This window comes from Pseudophryne corroboree, chromosome 2, assembly GCF_028390025.1.
Source record: "Pseudophryne corroboree isolate aPseCor3 chromosome 2, aPseCor3.hap2, whole genome shotgun sequence".
Lineage (NCBI taxonomy): Eukaryota > Metazoa > Chordata > Amphibia > Anura > Myobatrachidae > Pseudophryne > Pseudophryne corroboree.
In genome coordinates, this window is record NC_086445.1 from 578,595,829 (window position 1) to 578,608,176 (window position 12,348).

Consider the following 12,348-nt stretch of genomic DNA (forward strand, 5'->3'; position numbering starts at 1 on the left):
TAGTCATGGATTCCTAAAAGAGTAGGCCACATTCCATCCACCCTCATAGTGAAGTAGGTGGGGCAGTGCAGATTTGGGCATTTTAAAGTAGCGATGAGCGGGTTCGGTTCCTTGGAAACCGAACCCCCCCGAACTTCACCCATTTTACACGGGTCCGAGGCATACTCGGATTCTCCCGTATGGCTCGGTTAACCCAAGCGCGCCCGAACGTCATCATCCCGCTGTCGGATTCTCGAGAGATTCGGATTCTATATAAGGAGCCGCGCGTCGCCGCCATTTTTCACTCGTGCATTGGAAGTGTTAGGGAGAGGACGTGGCTGGCATCCTCTCCGTTTATTAATGTTGCTGCAAATATTTGTGCTTATTGCTTAATTATGGGGACTGGGGAGCAGCTGTATTATATAGGAGGAGTACAGTGCAGAGTTTTGCTGATCAGTGACCACCAGTTTTATCCGTTCTCTGCATGAAAAACGCTCCATATCTGTGCTCAGTGTGCTGCATATATCTGTGCTCACACTGCTTTATTGTGGGGACTGGGGACCAGCAGTATTATATAGGAGGAGTACAGTGCAGAGTTTTGCTGACCAGTGACCACCAGTATACGTTGTCTGCCTGAAAAACGCTCCATATCTGTGCTCAGTGACCACCAGTATATATACCACTGCTCTATCTACCTCTGTGTCGTCAAGTATACTATCCATCTAGATTCTATACCTGTGGTGCATTTAAGTTTTGCAGTTTGCTGACAGTGACCACCAGTATATATAGCAGTACGGTACGGAAGGCCACTGCTCTACCTACCTCTGTGTCGTCAAGTATACTATCCATCTAGATTCTATACCTGTGGTGCTTTTTAGTTTTGCAGTTTGCTGACAGTGACCACCAGTATATATAGCAGTACGGTACGGAAGGCCACTGCTCTACCTACCTCTGTGTCGTCAAGTATACTATCCATCTAGATTCTATACCTGTGGTGCATTTTAGTTTTGCAGTTTGCTGACAGTGACCACCAGTATATATAGCAGTACGGTACGGAAGGCCACTGCTCTACCTACCTCTGTGTCGTCAAGTATACTATCCATCTAGATTCTATACCTGTGGTGCATTTTAGTTTTGCAGTTTGCTGACAGTGACCACCAGTATATATAGCAGTACGGTACGGAAGGCCACTGCTCTACCTACCTCTGTGTCGTCAAGTATACTATCCATCTAGATTCTATACCTGTGGTGCATTTTAGTTTTGCAGTTTGCTGACAGTGACCACCAGTATATATAGCAGTACAGTACGGAAGGCCACTGCTCTACCTACCTCTGTGTCGTCAAGTATACTATCCATCTAGATTCTATACCTGTGGTGCATTTTAGTTTTGCAGTTTGCTGACAGTGACCACCAGTATATATAGCAGTACGGTACGGAAGGCCACTGCTCTACCTACCTCTGTGTCGTCAAGTATACTATCCATCTAGATTCTATACCTGTGGTGCATTTTAGTTTTGCAGTTTGCTGACAGTGACCACCAGTATATATAGCAGTACGGTACGGAAGGCCACTGCTCTACCTACCTCTGTGTCGTCAAGTATACTATCCATCTAGATTTTATACCTGTGGTGCATTTTAGTTTTGCAGTTTGCTGACAGTGACCACCAGTATATATAGCAGTACGGTACGGAAGGCCACTGCTCTACCTACCTCTGTGTCGTCAAGTATACTATCCATCTAGATTCTATAACTGTGGTGCATTTTAGTTTTGCAGTTTGCTGACAGTGACCACCAGTATATATAGCAGTACGGTACGGAAGGCCACTGCTCTACCTACCTCTGTGTCGTCAAGTATACTATCCATCTAGATTCTATACCTGTGGTGCATTTTAGTTTTGCAGTTTGCTGACAGTGACCACCAGTATATATAGCAGTACGGTACGGAAGGCCACTGCTCTACCTACCTCTGTGTCGTCAAGTATACTATCCATCTAGATTCTATACCTGTGGTGCATTTTAGTTTTGCAGTTTGCTGACAGTGACCACCAGTATATATAGCAGTACGGTACGGAAGGCCACTGCTCTACCTACCTCTGTGTCGTCAAGTATACTATCCATCTAGATTCTATACCTGTGGTGCATTTTAGTTTTGCAGTTTGCTGACAGTGACCACCAGTATATATAGCAGTACGGTACGGAAGGCCACTGCTCTACCTACCTCTGTGTCATCAAGTAAGTATACTATCCATCTAGATTCTATACCTGTGGTGCATTTTAGTTTTGCAGTTTGCTGACAGTGACCACCAGTATATATAGCAGTACGGTACGGAAGGCCACTGCTCTACCTACCTCTGTGTCGTCAAGTATACTATCCATCTAGATTCTATACCTGTGGTGCATTTTAGTTTTGCAGTTTGCTGACAGTGACCACCAGTATATATAGCAGTACGGTACGGAAGGCCACTGCTCTACCTACCTCTGTGTCGTCAAGTATACTATCCATCTAGATTCTATACCTGTGGTGCATTTTAGTTTTGCAGTTTGCTGACAGTGACCACCAGTATATATAGCAGTACGGTACGGAAGGCCACTGCTCTACCTACCTCTGTGTCGTCAAGTATACTATCCATCTAGATTCTATACCTGTGGTGCATTTTAGTTTTGCAGTTTGCTGACACAGTGACCACCAGCATATATAGCAGTACGGTACGGAAGGCCACTGCTCTACCTACCTCTGTGTCGTCAAGTATACTATCCATCTAGATTCTATACCTGTGGTGCATTTTAGTTTTGCAGTTTGCTGACAGTGACCACCAGTATATATAGAAGTACGGTACGGAAGGCCACTGCTCTACCTACCTCTGTGTCGTCAAGTATACTATCCATCTAGATTCTATACCTGTGGTGCATTTTAGTTTTGCAGTTTGCTGACAGTGACCACCAGTATATATAGCAGTACGGTACGGAAGGCCACTGCTCTACTTACCTCTGTGTCGTCAAGTATACTATCCATCTAGATTCTATACCTGTGGTGCATTTTAGTTTTGCAGTTTGCTGACAGTGACCACCAGTATATATAGCAGTACGGTATGGAAGGCCACTGCTCTACCTACCTCTGTGTCGTCAAGTATACTATCCATCTAGATTCTATACCTGTGGTGCATTTTAGTTTTGCAGTTTGCTGACAGTGACCACCAGTATATATAGCAGTACGGTACGGAAGGCCACTGCTCTACCTACCTCTGTGTCGTCAAGTATACTATCCATCTAGATTCTATACCTGTGGTGCATTTTAGTTTTGCAGTTTGCTGACAGTGACCACCAGTATATATAGCAGTACGGTACGGAAGGCCACTGCTCTACCTACCTCTGTGTCGTCAAGTATACTATCCATCTAGATTCTATACATGTGGTGCATTTTAGTTTTGCAGTTTGCTGACAGTGACCACCAGTATATATAGCAGTATGGTACGGAAGGCCACTGCTCTACCTACCTCTGTGTCGTCAAGTATACTATCCATCTAGATTCTATACCTGTGGTGCATTTTAGTTTTGCAGTTTGCTGACAGTGACCACCAGTATATATAGCAGTACGGTACGGAAGGCCACTGCTCTACCTACCTCTGTGTCGTCAAGTATACTATCCATCTAGATTCTATACCTGTGGTGCATTTTAGTTTTGCAGTTTGCTGACAGTGACCACCAGTATATATAGCAGTACGGTACGGAAGGCCACTGCTCTACCTACCTCTGTGTCGTCAAGTATACTATCCATCTAGATTCTATACCTGTGGTGCATTTTAGTTTTGCAGTTTGCTGACAGTGACCACCAGTATATATAGCAGTACGGTACGGAAGGCCACTGCTCTACCTACCTCTGTGTCGTCAAGTATACTATCCATCTAGATTCTATACCTGTGGTGCATTTTAGTTTTGCAGTTTGCTGACAGTGACCACCAGTATATATAGCAGTACGGTACGGAAGGCCACTGCTCTACCTACCTCTGTGTCGTCAAGTATACTATCCATCTAGATTCTATACCTGTGGTGCATTTTAGTTTTGCAGTTTGCTGACAGTGACCACCAGTATATATAGCAGTACGGTACGGAAGGCCACTGCTCTACCTACCTCTGTGTCGTCAAGTATACTATCCATCTAGATTCTATACCTGTGGTGCATTTTAGTTTTGCAGTTTGCTGACAGTGACCACCAGTATATATAGCAGTACGGTACGGAAGGCCACTGCTCTACCTACCTCTGTGTCGTCAAGTATACTATCCATCTAGATTCTATACCTGTGGTGCATTTTAGTTTTGCAGTTTGCTGACACAGTGACCACCAGCATATATAGCAGTACGGTACGGAAGGCCACTGCTCTACCTACCTCTGTGTCGTCAAGTATACTATCCATCTAGATTCTATACCTGTGGTGCATTTTAGTTTTGCAGTTTGCTGACAGTGACCACCAGTATATATAGCAGTACGGTACGGAAGGCCACTGCTCTACCTACCTCTGTGTCGTCAAGTTTACTATCCATCTAGATTCTATACCTGTAGTGCATTTTAGTTTTGCAGTTTGCTGACAGTGACCACCAGTATATATAGCAGTACGGTACGGAAGGCCACTGCTCTACCTACCTCTGTGTCGTCAAGTATACTATCCATCTAGATTCTATACCTGTGGCGCATTTTAGTTTTGCAGTTTGCTGACAGTGACCACCAGTATATATAGCAGTACGGTACGGAAGGCCACTGCTCTACCTACCTCTGTGTCGTCAAGTATACTATCCATCTAGATTCTATACCTGTGGTGCATTTTAGTTTTGCAGTTTGCTGACACAGTGACCACCAGCATATATAGCAGTACGGTACGGAAGGCCACTGCTCTACCTACCTCTGTGTCGTCAAGTATACTATCCATCTAGATTCTATACCTGTGGTGCATTTTAGTTTTGCAGTTTGCTGACAGTGACCACCAGTATATATAGAAGTACGGTACGGAAGACCACTGCTCTACCTACCTCTGTGTCGTCAAGTATACTATCCATCTAGATTCTATACCTGTGGTGCATTTTAGTTTTGCAGTTTGCTGACAGTGACCACCAGTATATATAGCAGTACGGTACGGAAGGCCACTGCTCTACCTACCTCTGTGTCGTCAAGTATACTATCCATCTAGATTCTATACCTGTGGTGCATTTTAGTTTTGCAGTTTGCTGACAGTGACCACCAGTATATACAGCAGTACGGTACGGAAGGCCACTGCTCTACCTACCTCTGTGTCGTCAAGTATACTATCCATCTAGATTCTATACCTGTGGTGCATTTTAGTTTTGCAGTTTGCTGACAGTGACCACCAGTATATATAGCAGTATGGTACGGGAAGGCCACTGCTCTACCTACCTCTGTGTCGTCAAGTATACTATCCATCTAGATTCTATACCTGTGGTGCATTTTAGTTTTGAAGTTTGCTGACAGTGACCACCAGTATATATAGCAGTACGGTACGGAAGGCCACTGCTCTACCTACCTCTGTGTAGTCAAGTATACTATCCATCCATACCTGTGGTGCATTTCAGTTGTGCGCAGTATATATAGTAGTAGGCCATTGCTATTGATACTGGCATATAATTCCACACATTAAAAAATGGAGAACAAAAATGTGGAGGTTAAATTAGGGAAAGATCAAGATCCACTTCCACCTCGTGCTGAAGCTGCTGCCACTAGTCATGGCCGAGACAATGAAATGCCATCAACGTCGTCTGCCAAGGCCGATGCCCAATGTCATAGTAGAGAGCATGTAAAATCCAAAAAACAAATGTTCAGTAAAATGACCCAAAAATCAAATTTGAAATAGTCTGATGAGAAGCGTAAACTTGCCAATATGCCATTTACGACACGGAGTGACAAGGAACGGCTGAGGCCCTGGCCTATGTTCATGGCTAGTGGTTCAGATTCACATGAGGATGGAAGCACTCATCCTCTCGCTAGAAAAATGAAAAGACTTAAGCTGGCAAAAGCACAGCAAAGAACTGTGCGTTCTTCTAAATCACAAATCCCCAAGGAGAGTCCAATTGTGTCGGTTGCGATGCCTGACCTTCCCAACACTGGACGGGAAGAGCTTGCGCCTTCCACCATTGCACGCCCCCTGCAAGTGCTGGAAGGAGCACCTGCAGTCCAGTTCCTGATAGTCAAATTGAAGATGTCACTGTTGAAGTACACCAGGATGAGGATATGGGTGTTGCTGGCGCTGGGGAGGAAATTGACAAGGAGGATTCTGATGGTGAGGTGGATTGTTTAAGTCAGGCACCCGGGGAGACACCTGTTGTCCGTGGGACGAATATGGCCATTGATATGCCTGGTCAAAATAAAAATAAAAATCACCTCTTCGGTGTGGAATTATTTCAACACAAATGCGGACAACAGGTGTCAAGCCGTGTGTTGCCTTTGTCAAGCTGTAATAAGTAGGGATAAGGACGTTAACCACCTAGGAACATCTTCCCTTATACGTCACCTGGACTGCATTCATTAGAAGTCAGTGACAAGTTCAAAATCTTTGGATGACAGCAGAAGCAGTCCACTGACCACTAAATCCCTTCCTCTTGTAACCAAGCTCCTGAAAACCACACCACCAACTCCCTCAGTGTCAATTTCCACCTTGCACAGGAAAGCCAGTAGTCCTGCAGGCCATGTCACTGGCAAGTCTGACGAGTCCTCTCCTGCCTGGGATTCCTCCGATGCATCCTTGAGTGTAACGCCTACTGCTGCTGGCGCTGCTGTTGTTGCTGCTGGGAGTCGATCGTCATCCCAGAGGGGAAGTCGGAAGACCACTTCTACTACTTCCAGTAAGCAATTGACTGTCCAACAGTCCTTTGCGAGGAAGATGAAATATCACAGCAGTCATCCTGCTGCAAAGCGGATAACTCAGGTCTTGTCAGTCTGGGTGGTGAGAAACATGTGTCCGGTATCCACCGTTAATTCACAGGCAACTAGAGACTTGATTGAGGTACTGTGTCCCCGGTACCAAATACCATGTAGGTTCCACTTCTCTAGGCAGGCGATACCGAAAATGTACACAGACATCAGAAAAAGAGTCACCAGTGTCCTTAAAAATGCAGTTGTACCCAATATCCACTTAACCACGGACATGTGGACAAGTGGAGCAGGGCAGACTCAGGACTATATGACTGTGACAACCCAATGGGTAGATGTATTGCCTCCCGCAGCAAGAACAGCCGCGGCGGCACCAGTAGCAGCATCTCGCAAACGCCAACTCGTTCCTAGGCAGGCTACGCTTTGTATCACCGCTTTCCATAAGAGGCACACAGCTGATAACCTCTTACGGAAACTGAGGAAGATCATCGCAGAATGGCTTACCTCAATTGGACTCTCCTGGGGATTTGTGACATCGGACAACGCCAGCAATATTGTGCGTGCATTACATCTGGGCAAATTCCAGCACGTCCCATGTTTTGCACATACATTGAATTTGGTGGTGCAGAATTATTTAAAAAACGACAGGGGCGTGCAAGAGATGCTGTCGGTGGCCCGAAGAATTGCGGGCCACTTTCGGCATTCAGCCACCGCGTACCGAAGACTGGAGCACCAGCAAACAGTCCTGAACCTGCCCTGCCATCATCTGAAGCAAGAGGTGGTAACGAGGTGGAATTCAACCCTCTATATGCTTCAGAGGATGGAGGAGCAGCAAAAGGCCATTCAAGCCTATACATCTGCCCACGATATAGGCAAAGGAGGGGGAATGCACCTGACTCAAGCACAGTGGAGAATGATTTCAACGTTGTGCAAGGTTCTGCAACCCTTTGAACTTGCCACACGTGAAGTCAGTTCAGACACTGCCAGCCTGAGTCAGGTCATTCCCCTCATCAGGCTTTTGCAGAAGAAGCTGGAGACATTGAAGGAGGAGCTAAAACAGAGCGATTCCGCTAGGCATGTGGGACTTGTGGATGGAGCCCTTAATTCGCTTAACCAGGATTCACAGGTGGTCAATCTGTTGAAATCAGAGCACTACATTTTGGCCACCGTGCTCGATCCTAGATTTAAAACCTACGTTGTATCTCTCTTTCCAGCAGACACAAGTCTGCAGAGGTTCAAAGACCTGCTGGTGAGAAAATTGTCAAGTCAAGCGGAACGTGACCCGTCAACAGCTCCTCCTTCACATTCTCCCGCAACTGGGGGTGCGAGGAAAAGGCTAATAATTCCGAGCCCACCCGCTGGCGGTGATGCAGAGCAGTCTGGAGCGAGTGCTGACATCTGGTCCGGACTGAAGGACCTGCAAAAGATTACTGACATGTCGTCTACTGTCACTGCATATGATTCTGTCACCATTGAAAGAATGGTGGAGGATTATATGAGTGACCGCATCCAAGTAGGCACGTCAGACAGTCCGTACGTATACTGGCAGGAAAAAGAGGCAATTTGGAGGCCCTTGCACAAACTGGCTTTATTCTACCTAAGTTGCCCTCCCTCCAGTGTGTACTCCGAAAGAGTGTTTAGTGCAGCCGCTCACTTTGTCAGCAATCGGTGTACGAGGTTACTTCCAGAAAATGTGGAGAAGATGATGTTCATCAAAATGAATTATAATCAATTCCTCCGTGGAGACATTCACCAGCAATTGCCTCCAGAAAGTACACAGGAATCTGAGATGGTGGATTCCAGTGGGGACGAATTAATAATCTGTGAGGAGGGGGATGTACACAGTGAAAGGGGCGAGGAATCGGAAGATGATGATGAGGTGGACATCTTGCCTCTGTAGAGCCAGTTTGTGCAAGGAGAGATTGATTGCTTCTTTTTTTGGTGGGGGCCCAAACCAACCAGTCATTTCAGTCACAGTCGTGTGGCAGACCCTGTCGCTGAAATGATGGGTTCGTTAAAGTGTGCATGTCCTGTTTATACAACATAAGGGTGGGTGGGACGGCCCAAGGACAATTCCATCTTGCACCTCTTTTTTCTTTCATTTTTCTTTGCATCATGTACTGTTTGGGGACTATTTTTTTAAGTGCCATCCTGTCTGACACTGGAGTGCCACTCCTAGATGGGCCAGGTGTTTGTGTCGGCCACTTGGGTTGCTTAGCTTAGTCACACTGCGACCTTGGTGCACCTCTTTTTTTCTTTGCATCATGTGCTGTTTGGGGACTATTTTTTTGAAGTGCCATCCTGTCTGACACTGCAGTGCCACTCCTAGATGGGCCAGGTGTTTGTGTCGGCCACTTGTGTCGCTTAGCTTAGTCACACAGCGACCTTGGTGCGCCTCTTTTTTTCTTTGCATCATGTGCTGTTTGGGGACTATTTTTTTGAAGTGCCATCCTGTCTGACACTGCAGTGCCACTCCTAGATGGGCCAGGTGTTTGTGTCGGCCACTTGTGTCGCTTAGCTTAGCCATCCAGCGACCTCGGTGCAAATTTTAGGACTAAAAATAATATTGTGAGGTGTGAGGTGTTCAGAATAGACTGAAAATGAGTGTAAATTATGGTTATTGAGGTCAATAATACTATGGGATCAAAATGACCCCCAAATTCTATGATTTAAGCTGTTTTTGAGGGTTTTTGTAAAAAAACACCCGAATCCAAAACACACCCGCATCCGACAAAAAATTTTCAGGGAGGTTTTGGCAAAACGCGTCCGAATCCAAAACATGGCCGCGGAACCGAATCCAAAACCAAAACACGTAACCCCAATAATTTCCGGTGCACATCTCTATTTTAAAGTAAAGAAAGGGCTGTAATAACATGAACCCATCAAACCCCCCCCCCCTCCCCACCACCACACACACACACTTCTTGACCTTCCACCTGAGATGCAAAAGAGAAAGTTTGGATTACCCACCCTCCTATTTGATATAGGTATTACATGCAAATATTTTGTGAGGTGATGAACAAAGTGTTGTTCCCGTACTGTTGGGCCTCTTCACTTCTTGATTTGTAGTATATCTAAACTCCAAATTGTACTTGAGCTGTACAAATATCTTAGTGAACGGTTTGGAACCATTAGCAGCACACAGATAACGTTCGTGGAAACTTGACTGATATCATGTTGCTTCTGCTTTGTTAACCTAGTAGATATGTAAATCTAAATATATTTCTTTTTCTAAGAAATTCTTAGCATGGTTTTTTATGTTTCTAGTAACTGAGATAATACTCATCATTCTTTATTTCCATCTCACAGATCTGTTTCCAGTTTGGAAAATACTGAAGCACATTAACATATACAGTGACAAGACCAGGTACGACTTAAAGTTCAGACCACTAAAGTCGAATGTACTAAAATGATTGTGTGCATATTAAGGCTATTTCTTCAATGTTCCATTGAAAATTTACTTTGTGACAGATTAGAATCAAATACTTCATTACTATGAACTCAGTGTATCACCACAGTTGTCACTCTCATACTGTGGTAAGTTGCCATAGCCAATTTGCAGTTGGAAGATACACAACCAGTATAACATGTAACTAAGACATGATTGTATTACAAAATTTAGGGGCAGATTAAAAATGGGCCTGTTGGGTCTACAGCTCCAGGCCTCCACATAAAAATAGGCCCATCATCATTACAGCATGATGATGACAGCCACCGAGCTGACCGCATGATTGCCATAAGCCATAAATACTAAAATTGTGTTTCTATTTTCCTCTCAAAATAGTGTGATTTTTCTACTTTAAAGTATGTCGGGAAACACTGGTGCTGATAGGGTAGATTGTGTACACGCCCACATGACACTGGCCACACCCATACAACACCTGTCACAGTCCCTAAACCCTTGATCATTTTCAGCCCCAGGACAATGTAGCCAATCCAAACCTTACAATCTTATTGCACCATAATTACTCTTATTAAGCAAAAATTAACTTCTTGCAGTATACCGGAAAAGACATCCAGCAACCTAAACAATACAAAGTGATTGATCATTATTAAAGTGTTCCTGTCACTAGTCTTTAATGATTTCTAAATTGATTCAGTTCTTTATCTAATATATATTGTGTTTTTTGTAGTTATTTATTTTACACAGTTTATGTAAAAAAAAAAAGTTCCGTTTATAAAAGAGCAGAATTTTAAAACTGTTCCACCAAGTATTTGTCTCATTCCTCAACTGGATCTAAACTGGCCACAGATCTGATTGGTCATCAGCCAGGTAACCTTTTACTCCAAGAATGATCTCTGACCCTGGTTAGCTTGTTGTCCTCTTTGCGCTCCAAATTGAGTGGCTATGTGGATGTCATTCCCAGAAATAGCTGCAACAGAGAAGTAAAATAATGTTATTATACTTCGGTTCTTTCTATTTTTCTGAAAGAAATAGGTAGCTTTTTTGCTTCTCATTTTTAATATTTTTTATTAAACGAGGCTCTTGTTTACAGATAACAGTTGCTTGTAAAGTGTTTTATTATGTTAGTCTCTGCCAGCGTTGAGGTTCTTCAAAATTCAAGTACTTTAGGGGAGAGAGAGTGGCCATGCTACCCTCCTAACAGAATGCATCACCCCTGAAATTAAGCCCTCTCCATTCCTTATTTTATGAACTCTAGCTGAAACCTTGATTGTGACTTGCTCCGTAGTACACTAAGGGGGAACAATTCAATTGAGAGCGAGGTTTAGCAAGGTAAAAAACCTTGCTTACTTTGCAAACAATTTTGGATTACCGCACATATGCATGTTTCCGATATCTGCGGTATACAATAAAACAAATGCACACACAATTACAAAGTACTTAAAGAATACAGAATCCTTTAAGGTCATAGAAGATTCTTCATTGGCATTCTGTTTCTTTAGATGTTTCTCAGTATCTCAAAGGGAATAAATAAATACATAAAGATAGTGTAATTCTGATAACTTCATTAAACTGGATAAGTATACTGTAAACTCGAACCAGAACTTATAGTCTACTAGGAGAATGGTAGACAATTAAAACCTATTGTTGTTTGTATGAACTTGATTGTTATACAGTCTGTCATGTCTAAGACTGCGCTAATCATCTTCCCACCCTCCCGTACAACCTCACCTCCCACAATTTCATTATCTATCGATGGCACAACTATCTCCTCTAGCCCCCAAGTGCTCTGTCTTTGAGTAATCCTTGACTTCTCCCTCTGCTTCAAACCACACATTCAGCACCTCTCACAAACGTGCCGTTTTCATCTCAAAAATATTTCCAGGATCAGACCCTTTCTCACCCGGGATGCTACTGTCTAAAACCCTTATCCACTCACTGGTCATCTCCAGACTAGACTACTGTAATTTCCTCCAGACTGGCATCCCTGACAAATGCCTCTGTCCAATCCAATCTGTCCTCAAAGTGGCAACCTGGCTCATTTTCCTCACCAAACACACTACATCCACCTCCCCTTTCCTACAAGCCTTT

At 44.1% G+C, this 12,348-nt stretch overlaps 1 protein-coding gene across 2 annotated transcripts in view; it reads left to right on the forward strand.

The window, feature by feature from the left end:
- The window catches only part of COL8A2 (collagen type VIII alpha 2 chain), a 379,634-nt gene that overhangs the window by 111,215 nt on the left and 256,071 nt on the right, over positions 1-12,348 (forward strand). For both annotated transcript variants that reach the window (XM_063954478.1, XM_063954479.1), the window contains exon 2: positions 10,164-10,221. The gene's annotated coding sequence lies outside the window, so the exon portion shown is untranslated. The remainder of the gene's footprint in view (positions 1-10,163; positions 10,222-12,348) is intronic.